General features: G+C 49.5%; 1 long non-coding RNA gene across 1 annotated transcript; it reads right to left on the minus strand.

Moving 5' to 3' along the window:
* Window positions 1-867: 867 nt before the first annotated feature.
* On the minus strand, window positions 868-4012 carry LOC141041641 (uncharacterized). The gene is made up of 3 exons (XR_012202472.1): window positions 3799-4012; window positions 2492-2569; window positions 868-1196 (listed from the first exon to the last, which is right to left on the minus strand). It is a non-coding gene; the product is annotated as an uncharacterized lncRNA (long non-coding RNA).
* Window positions 4013-11125: the final 7113 nt, after the last annotated feature.

Consider the following 11125-nt stretch of genomic DNA (forward strand, 5'->3'; position numbering starts at 1 on the left):
AATCAATCTGGGGCCTAATGTTGAGGATATAGACCTTAGAGTCACCCGCCAGAAGGGGCCGGGTTACTCATAATGGTCATCGCCAGAAGCCCGGCGCCAAGCTTGAAGACGGTGGGCCAAAGATGGGCTTAAGACCCGGATATGGCTTAAGGCCCGTAGTTACAATCATTATTATGGTAGAACTTGTAGTGTAAGGCAAGAATAGTCGAGAGTCCGAGCCGGACACTCTTATGAGCCGGCCGGGACTCTGAGAGTTGCTGGGCGTCAGCCTCCCTATATAATGGGATGACCCGGCAGCGGTTTAGGGACAAGAAAGATCTCATCGAGAGCCAGGCATAGCAGTTAAGCTCCCTGGTCATCGAAACCCTAATCAATACCACCTCAACTGGACATAGGCTTTTACCTTCACCGTAAGGGGCCGAACCAGTATAAACCCTCGTGTTCCTTGTCCCGTTAACCCCTTCAAGCTTCCTAGCGGCGATGGCTCCACGACTAAGTCCTAGCTTGAGGACATCTGTCGTGACAATTCCACGACACGGGCCTTGTGCCCGAAGAAGCGGCAGTCCGAGCGCGGGTGGCCGGGGCTGAGGCACCTGGGGCACTCGCCCTCCCGGAGCCAGGACAGCGGCTGGCGAGGGGCATCTCCAGGCCCGTGACGAGGACGCCGCGGCCAGGAAGGGCGGTGGCGTTTCCGCCCACGGGCGAGGAGCCAGTCGTCGCGGGCGTCGTCCACAGGCACCTGACAGATCTCGGAGCGTAGGGGAGGGTGCGCGGCCGGCGGCGAGAGGGGCTGGTTTGTGACGCCCCCGATTCAATCGTACACTAATCATACACGCAAACGTGTACAATCAAGATCAGGGACTCACGGGAAGATATCACAACACAACTCTAAAACTAAAATAAGTCATACAAGCATCATAATACAAGCCAGGGGCCTCGAGGGCTCGAATACAAGTGCTCGATCATAGACGAGTCAGCGGAAGCAACAATATCTGAGTATAGACATAAGTTAAACAAGTTTGCCTTAAGAAGGCTAGCACAAACTGGGATACAGATCGAAAGAGGCGCAGGCCTCCTGCCTGGGATCCTCCTAAACTACTCCTAGTCATCGTCAGCGGCCTGTATGTAGTAGTAGGCACCTCTGGTGTAGTAGGAGTCGTCGTCGACAGTGGCGTCAAGCTCCTGGGCTCCGGCATCTGGTTGCGACAACCAGGTAGAATGGAAAGGGGGAAAAGAGGGAGAAAAGCAACCATGAGTACTCATCCAAAGTACTCACAAGCAAGGATCTACACTACATATGCATGGGTATCTATGTAAAGGGGCAATATCGGTGGACTAAACTGCAGAATGCCAGAATAAGAGGGGGATAGCTAGTCCTGTCGAAGACTACGCTTCTGGCAGCCTCCATCTTGCAGCATGTAGAAGAGAATAAATGGTAAGTTCACCAAGTAGCATTGCATAGCATAAACCTACCCGGTGATCCTCTCCTCGTTGCCCTGTTAGAGAGCGATCACCGGGTTATATCTGGCACTTGAAAGGGTGTGTTTTAGTAAGTATCCGGTTCTAGTTGTTATAAGGTCAAGGTACAACTCCAAGTCGTCCTGTTACCGAAGATCACAGCTATTCGAATAGATAAACTTCCCTGCAGGGGTGCACCACATAACCCAACACGCTCGATCCCATTTGGCCGGACACACTTTCCTGGGTCATGCCCGGCCTCGGAAGATCAACACGTCGCAGCCCTACCTAGGCACAACAGAGAGGTCAGCACGCCGGTCTAAATCCTATGGCGCAGGGGTCTGGGCCCATCGCCCATTGCACGCCTGCACGTTGCGAGGGCGGTCAGAAGCAGACCTAGCAACCTCCATTACAAAGGAAGTCACGTCCGCGCCGCTCAGTCGCTGACGTCACGAAGGCTTCGGCTGATACCACGACGTCGAGTGCCCATATCTTTCCCACGTAGTTGGTTAGTGCGTATAGACCAAATGGCCAGACTCAGATCAAATACCCAGAACTCGTCAAGCGTGTTATTTTGAAGTAACCGCGGACGCCGACCAGGGCTAGGCCCACCTCTCTCCTAGGTGGTCTCAACCTGCTCTGTCGCTCCGCCACAAAGTAACAGTCGGGGCCCATCGGGAACCCAGGCCCACCTCTACCGGGATGGAGCCACCTGCCCCTTCAGCCCCCATCTCCGAACAGTATCATAAGTAATGTAACAGTATAAAGTATATAGCATATGCCCGTGATCACCTCCCGAGTGATCACGGCCCAGTAGTATAGCATGGCAGACGGACAAGAGTGTAGGGCCACTGATGGAACACTAGCATCCTATACTAAGCAGTAGGATAGCAGGTAAGGGTAACAACTGTAGCAACAATGACAGGCTATGCATCAGAATAGGATTAACCGAAAGCAGTAACATGCTACACTACTCTAATGCAAGCAGTAGAGAGAAGGAATAGGCGATATATGGTGATCAAGGGGGGCTTGCCTGGTTGCTCTAGCAAGAAGGAGGGGTCGTCAACAACGTAGTTGATCGGGGCACCAGCAGCGGCGTCAGTCTCGTAGTCTACCGGAGAGAAGAGGGGAAGAAATAGTAAATACGGAGCAAACAAAGCATCACAAAATATAACAAGGCAATACGCGGTGCCAGGGGTGATCTAACGCGGTAGTAAGTGATACTGGTGAAGGGGGGAAACATCCGGGAAAGTATCCACGGTGTTTCGCGTTTTCGAGCAGATGAAACGGAGGGGGAAAGTTGCGTGTTTGCTATGCTAGGAATGTGTGGCGGACGAACGGGCTGCGTAACCGGATTCATCTCGTCGTTCTGACCAACTTTCATGTACAAAGTATTTTCATCCGAGCTATGGATTATTTTCCATGATTTTTCAAAGATTTAAACTAATTTCTGGAATTACTAAATTAATTTAATTAGAAAAATTATTTATTGCGTTAGCGTGATGTCAGCATGACCTCAGCGGTCAACTCTGACTGTTGACCGGTCAAACTAACGGTGGGGCCCGATTGTCATTGACTAAGACTAACTAATCAGGATTGATTAATTTAGTTAAATGATTAGGTTAATTAACTACAATTAATTAGATTACTTTTTTTTATAAAACGTTCTAGGGGCGTGGGCCCCGCGTGCAGTGGCACAAAGGCCTTAGCGGGCGCTGGGCGTGGGCGTGCGCCCATGGCCTCCAGGGGAGCGAACTCCGCCAGGAGGGAGGGCGCGGCCCCGGGTGGGGACGGCGGCCACGGCGTGGTCAGGGGAGGGCGCCGGCCGCGGCGAGGAGGCCGGCCAGCGAGCAGATGGGGGGGGAGCGGGTCGCGGCCAGAGCGCAAGTGGCGAGCGCGGTGGGGGGGGGGGGGGGGGGGGGGGGGGGGGTGGAGCCGGGCGACGCACGCGGGCGCAGCAGACGGCGCGGGGGAAGCCGGCCGGGCGAGCGAGGTGCGGCAGCAGCAACAGAAGAAGCAGAGGCAGCGGCGCGGCAGAAAGCAGCAGCTGGAGGAGGCCGAACGGTGCGGGGCGCCGGGCGAACGGCCACAGCCTTGGGCGCGGCCCGCAGTGGTGACGGCAGGCGGGGCGAGCGACGAGCGGGGCGAGGCCACGCGCAAGCGTGACCGGTGACCAGGGGGCGCGGCTAGGTCGCAGGCGGAGCGCGGGACAAGCAAGGGGGGAGGGCGCGAGCAGGGGAGGTAGGGGCGCGCTCGGGTGGCCGGGGCAGCAGAGCTCGAGGCGAGGGCGTGCGCGCGCGAGTGCATGGGAGACAGAGGAGAGGGCGGTTTCCTGCTCACATTAGTTGCAGGGGAATGGCAGCGGGCTCGACGGAGGCCTTTGGGGAGGAGGTCGGTGACGCGAGCATCCCGGCGAGGAGGACGTGGACGGGGCGGCGACCGGGCCGCCGGCGACGAGGGCGGCAGGGTGGTTTGCGGCGACGGCGGGGCAGCACCGGGCGGCGTCGGGGTCGAGCCCCCGATCTCGATCCAGATCAGGGGGAGTGGGCGATGTGGTGAGGAGGAGTGGGGGAGTGGGGGTGTACGCTAGGGTTTCGGGGGGTGGGGAGGTTTAGTTGGTGCGGCTGGGCCAGCCTGGGTTGGATGCCCAGTTGGGCCAAACGGCCGAAGGGGAGGGGGAAGGCCCGGGGTTTTCTTTCTTTCCTTTTATTTATTTTCTCTTCTGTTTTAATTCAATTTAAAATATTATGCATTTTATAAAACTGTGTCTTCTACAACATAATTATCTATGTAATATTTAGTACAAACTGAACATTTTTATTTTAAGGTTTGAAAATTTTATTGTTTGCCTCAATTTTAAATTTAAATTTGTATCGATTTTGAACCATCGCGAGATCGACAACAGTAACCGTGGTGACGTGGCATCATTAGCAGGGAACTACTGTAGCTTAACTATCGGGGTGTCACAAATCTCCTCCACTACAAGAAATCTCGTCCCAAGATTTAAGGACCGGGAGTAAGGGGGAAGGGATCTGGTTACAAATTCTAACGATTCTTCTCGGTCTTAGTTGCTCTTCTCGAAGAGGTCGATCCATTACATTGATGTCTTCATTTGTCTGCTTCAGGTCATCATGATGAAGTTGTCGTCCTTCCTTCAGGATCTTCACCGTATTTATGAAACAGTAAGAAGGGAAAACTCTATAAGGACGGATTCTAACAAGATCGAGCATCAGACGGTTAACTTAGGGGAAGAAGCATAAGTATCTCTCGAATTGAAACTTAAGAAGACATCGAGAGCAAAGTAAGAAGGTACCATGAGAAGTTTCAAACGGATAGGCAATCGTTCGATGCCTAATCAGAAGGTGAATGGGTTTCAGGGCAACGAGAATAAGTATTGCGTCTAATACCAGAATATATCACTAGGAAGGTGACCCGTCAATTACATTCGTAGCCAGGCTCGAGAAATAACTTTGTAGACCGGGATATACAAAAGAGTCAGGTTTTGATCCTGTGGAACTTTAGGTTTTGGGCCCACCATGTGAGTTAAAAGTAGGAAGGGCGGAGACGTCTTGCGTGATCATGCAAGCAAGGCATGTCAGAGGGTAGCCTGTCAGTTATGTCTGCAACAACGTCGGTACTAAGGGTGAGGGACGAGCGGTGACGGCGGGGCGCCGCAGAGCGCCAGGAGGTAGGATGACGGCCGGGGGCCCGCGGAACCGGCAGAGGAGGGGCTCGACTCGAGCCAGCGGTCCGAGCGCGAGCGGCCCCCAGCAGGCGGAGAAGGGGAGCGCATGGCTGGGAGGAGGGGTGGGCGGCGGGGCCGGAGCGGTCGGCGACACGGAGGGGTGGACGCTGGAGCCGGGGTGGCTACCGGCCGAAACCTAGCGGAGAGCGGAGTCTACCTTCCTTCTCAAATTTTTTTCGTACTACTGATTTGACCACAGGCATGGTTTTTCCTTTGTTGCGAAATCGATGTGGTAAATGTCAGGTCACTCCCTAACCCAACTTGGAGGACGTGCTTCCACTCACACGTGCGGGGGCTTTAGGGGCCATCGTGGTGTGACAGGGATTGATGCAAAATATGCAGATCGATAGACCCGTCCAAGATCGGCCGCGGGCGTGTTTTTGCAAATCTACCTTGTTTTTGACCCGACACGTGCGATGTCAATCGGCCGGCTGAGGACTCGATGGATGCAGGGATGCACGAACTAGGCCGGATGCATATGATACGACGCCGACCAGCAGCCCTCATATCCAAACCAAATATGGGATAGATATTAGGAGGCCTCGGCGTAAACCTGGTAATAGTTTGACATCCAGACCAAAACCAGTCCAGACTGTACGAGTATAGCTCCACAATCCAAACCAATCCAAACCAAAAACTTGTAGCTAGAAGCTAAGCCAAACCAAACTATACGTAGTTTCCACCCAATCCAGCTCAAACTGTTTTCAAGTTTTGGATTAAACCCACAAATTCAAACCATGGACAAAGCACAACAGTCGCGTAACTGAATAGTGAGTATCTGCTGCTCGGGGTGTTGGAACTTGGATACAAACAAACTAAAAGAAGGCCGTTGCCGTTCAGGTCATGATTGTTTGCTCAGGGTGTGTTGGTCGCTGGCGTCTCCTGTGTTAGCTAAAACGGACTCATGGCACGCTGGCGATCACCGGAGACAACAAGACACGGCGGTAGAATGGACATAGAGAATTTGGTGGCGGACAAACACCTCGCTGCACCGATGGCTTTTCTGTTTTTCTCCTCGAGTACGAACTCGATCCGCTTGGTACAATACACATGAGGGAGGGGGACTTATACGCGCACGCACTTATGCGCCGCGCTGCGCTCTCGACACACACCACTCGCACACTCGCCACGTCCCGCGCTCCACGGCTCGCGCGCCCGACGCGGCCGGGTCCAGCGCCCTGACACGATCACTCCTCCGCCTATTGCGCCAACTAACACACCCACGCACGAAGACGCACGCACACACGCGCCCGTGCCCTGCATGGACCGCTCTTGGCACGGACACACGCACACACACGCCTGTGCCCTGCACGGACTGCTCCTGGCGCACACGCACGCTGGTCGCCACCGTGCTGGTCACGGCTTATTCCCAACATCCTAGGTTATACACCGGCATCGGCGTGGTCATGGATGTCACCCTTATCGTCGGCGTGGTCATGGAGGTGCAGCAGGTCCAAGTCGAAGCACTATAGCCCGTCCAGATAACCCACGGCGAAGTCAAGATCATCTTCTCCCAAGTCAGAGGCGTCCATGGAATGAGTATGCACGTGGACGAAGTTTGGGATGGACGATGGATGGATTGACAAGCGATTGAGCGTGCTGAGAAGGCGGTGGCATTTGGACCTTCGCTTGAGACTAATCATCAATCCGGTCTCGAACCATAGTTTGCGGCAGTTTTCAACCGATAAGTCTGAACCCAACCCAAACCTATGCAGTCCGTTATTAGCCACAACCAGAACTGAACCGAATTGTTTGTCTATCTAAATCCAGTAGAGACCAAACTAGTGAGACCAAATCAAAAACCAAACCAAAAACTAAGTTTTGATCCAAACTATTCCCAGGTTTATCTGGGCGCATCCGTCATGCCGGACCTGGCTCACGCTGGCACATCCGATCCCACATATATTCGTCCTCATCCTCTCCTCGGACCAAACCCTAGCCACTCCACTTCACTCCCCTCCACTCAGCCACCCAAGCTCCCGTCCGGCGATCTCCGACCTTTTTCTGTATGGCGGGCAGCGGATCCGAGTCCTACACCTCCAAATCCGTCAACCCTGAGCTCATCCCGCGCGACCCCGAGGAGGATATGGCTGTCCAGCTTACGCTTCGCCTCTCCCGGGAGGAGGCTGCTTGACGGCAACGCTCGAACTCTTTCCGTCGGGAATCCATTGTGACCGCCCAAATGTCGCATAAATCCGCCGCACCAGCAATTTACATAGTGATTAGTAAAACGCTCGTGCGTTGCTACGTGCTACAATCCATATAAATGGATCAAACAATGATCTTCTCCAAGGTCGAAGCTCATTTCTCCCTCGTACGTCCGGACGTTTTGGACATCAACCGGGCACCGAGCCGCTCCTCAAAATCTAACCGTCTGGACAGCCCGGGCTCCCTCAAATCTAGCCCATATATGTGGCAAAAATGTAGTTGTTCGGACTATTCGTCATATTATCTCCAACATGCGGTCCCAACATAAAAACAATATCCTATGACGCATCCTTCCCTTTTTCCTGCCAGACCCTCTCATTCCTGCTTGATTTCTCACTGTAGCGGGGCATTTCTCATTGGATCCCTCTCCTTTAAAACTAGATGAAGTCACCTCACCTCCGCCATGGCACCCTCCCTCCTTCACACCTTAATTCCCCACATACCGCCAAGGAGGAGTCCCCCTCCAACCGCCCCGCTCAATACGCCATGTTCCCCTCCCCCATGTTCACGTCGATCCGCCACCGCCATCAAGGGGACAAGGCGTGCTCCGGCCGTGACGCCCCTCAACCCAATAAGGCAAATCCTGTGTCTCCCGAGCCATTGCCATTTTGTAACATATAGTTGAATGTCGTGCCTTACCACGAAACATAAATATGATGTATATTGTGGGGCATGCAGTTGATATGCCACAGTGTCCTTTATTAACTCTTGAAAGTTGAAACAACGAACCAATGCATTTACCCTTCTATCCTAACCAAAAAGTTGTACAACTTGATGAAAAAAATGAAGGGCTCCCTCATGCAATTTACTGCAAGGCCATCTCTAATGAATAGCAATTCGCCACATTTTCTAAAGTAGAGAAATTATTCCACCGAGACCTCTCATTTCTCGCTCTTATCACAAAATCTACTAACTCGTGTTCTAACTGAGCCAGTGATCGACGTTGCCGTGCCAGGCCAGCAGATTTTTTTATTCCATATGGCATGATTTTTTAGATTGAATCATCATTTTAGTTAACACCTTTTGTACTTCAACAAATACTAAATGCAAAACAAGCAAACTTAGGAGGCCGATTCGGATAATTACCACTAGACAAGTCATCTTGAACTCCTTTGGTGTTCTCTGAATAACTGGGAGGATAATATACTAAGAATAACTTTATATTGCGGCAAAGAGAAGCAAATATTTATAATTGACCAAAAAATTGTTACATCGCCAGATCATTGTATATTTAGAGACATCACAACTCCAGGTCATATGAAATTGAGACGACCCACTATGTGACGTTGGCATTGTTTAACCAGAAGATACCACCCCGATCATTAGTGTTGACAACTCAATCAAGGGCAAGCCGCATGCTTGTGCTCGGCATCTTCTAATAGAAAATCAGGAAAATGCACTTGCAGCCCTTCATGTAACCAATAGTGATAATACAATCCAACAAAATCATAGAATGATTTATTTCAATGGAGTTGAACATTTGTATATATATATATATATATATATATATATATATATATATATATATATATATATATGTGTGTGTGTGTGTGTGTGTGTGTGTGTGTGTGTGTGTGTGTGTGTCCTGCAAAAAGAATTGTTTCAAGACCAACAACAGTATCTTGTGTCCACAAGCTTAAACATATATGTATCACTGTGACCATCGTTGTCACCCCCCCCCCCCCCCCCCCCCCCCTAATTTTATAAACTGCCTAACAATTATCTCGCCCCCCTGATTTTTAGGTGGGTGGGGCCCCTCCCCCCTTCTCCAATCCTAATTATCTACGTTGCTCTTCACGTAAACAACATAACTTTATTTATGTAAGTGTAGCATTACTCATTGAAGAGACTCACGTGATGAGGCTTTTTATACGTACGTACCTCGGTGGAGATTTTTCTAGAGGGAGAAAAAAAAAGAATAGAGAGAAATCTGGAAACCGCCGCATGCACGGGAAGACAAAAAAAATGCATGGCACCACAACATTGATATGATGCATTGTTGACCGGGAACTGCTTCGTCATAAAAAATGCAAGATGAATCCAAGATTGTACCCGGCCATATCCCAAGGTAATGCACCTGTCAGCGCGTGATTGCTTGATTAAAGACGTGAAAAAAAAACTCAAAGAACATCAAAAAAGAAACCTAGTTAGAAATAGTGCGTTGGGTATAACTTATCTATCTGTTTATCTTATCTAAATATCTATGTGTATAGATATGATTTTATAGTTTATTTGAACTTTATTCTTATTTTTCTAATTTTAAAATTATTTGACTTTTCTAAATTAATGTTGATTTTTTTCATTTTCCTTTTTTTTGAAAATTTGTGGTAGTCATGTCACCACTGTATTGAACATTAGGGTCTAAACTTAGACTATTTCAGTAGTCAATTTTAAAAATATCGAATATCAAGTTCACATCGGTTTGGTTTCTTGCTCAAAAAATGTCACCGTGGTACAAAATATGTAAGATGATAGTGTCTGAGCATAAAATAATAAGATTAAAATTTATTAAGAAATAAACTAGGAAAAACTCATAGAATATTTCCCAAGATAAAAAGAGGTACATTACATATGCATATCTAAAAATTGTTATGCATGAATTTGATGCAGTTGCAAATACATAATCTTATTTCCAACCTTTTGTAGAAAGATTTATCCTCATCTACATACTCGCTCAATGACAAAATGAAATTCATATTAGTTTAATCTTTAGTCAAACTTTGTAAACTTCAAACAAGTTTATAGAAAAATTATCAACTTCTACAGTATCAAATGAGTACCATTAGATTCATCATGAAATATATTTTTCTTATGGTGTATGTTTGATGTTGTAAATGTTTGCATTCTTGTATAAACTTATAAGTTTACTGAGTTTGACTTTGGACAAATCTTACTTTGACATCGATAAAATGTTGGTCTATATCGTGGACATATCAGATAAAAAAAGGTCATAGCTTTCGATATATCAGCAGACGAGTGTGAAAATAACTTTTACATAATGATATTTACTGATAGTTTGGAGTGTGTTATATATGTATCATTAAACTCAAGTGCCAACCTATCGGCCGATATAACAGTTGTATCAGATCTAGATGATTGGCAGTAGTTTAAAGCCAAGAACGAACTCGCTTTTGTTAGCAAATAATAGATTTTTTAGGCAAGCAAATAATAGATTGTATACAAGCATTAACGAACAGCAAGAACCGGGCTGGGCTTGAGTAAGCCTTGTTGAATCAGGCGTAAGAGCAAAGGGCCTGCTAAAGTTGAGCCTAGGGCTTTCTTTCATGGGCCTGCGAATGTGGGCACTACAGAATCTTCTCCGTGTTTCCAAAAAAAAAAGAGGGAGGGGCTGCAGTGCAACGCCGCATGCATGCATGGTCAGTGCTGAGTACTCGGAGGGGAGAGAGCCAAATTTGGCGCGGAATGCAGGGAGGACCAGGTCTCTCCTCTTTGCCACCACCCCACGCATGCATGGGATCCGAACTCTGCGTGGGTCTTCTTCCGCTCCCCGTCTCTGCCTTGGTGTCTCGTCCACCCAATCCAAGGAAACGCAAGATCGAGCGCCCCAGTACACTTCCCAACCCTTGGAGACAAACAAATTCGTTTGATCGGTTTGCGAGGTGGTAGATCACGCAGAGATCCCGATCCGAGAGCAATTAGGCACGCAGCTAGCTCGTGGATCGATCGATCGATCGGAGTGATCATTGATCCAAG

The sequence above is a fragment of the Aegilops tauschii genome, chromosome 1 (genome assembly GCF_002575655.3).
Source record: "Aegilops tauschii subsp. strangulata cultivar AL8/78 chromosome 1, Aet v6.0, whole genome shotgun sequence".
Lineage (NCBI taxonomy): Eukaryota > Viridiplantae > Streptophyta > Magnoliopsida > Poales > Poaceae > Aegilops > Aegilops tauschii.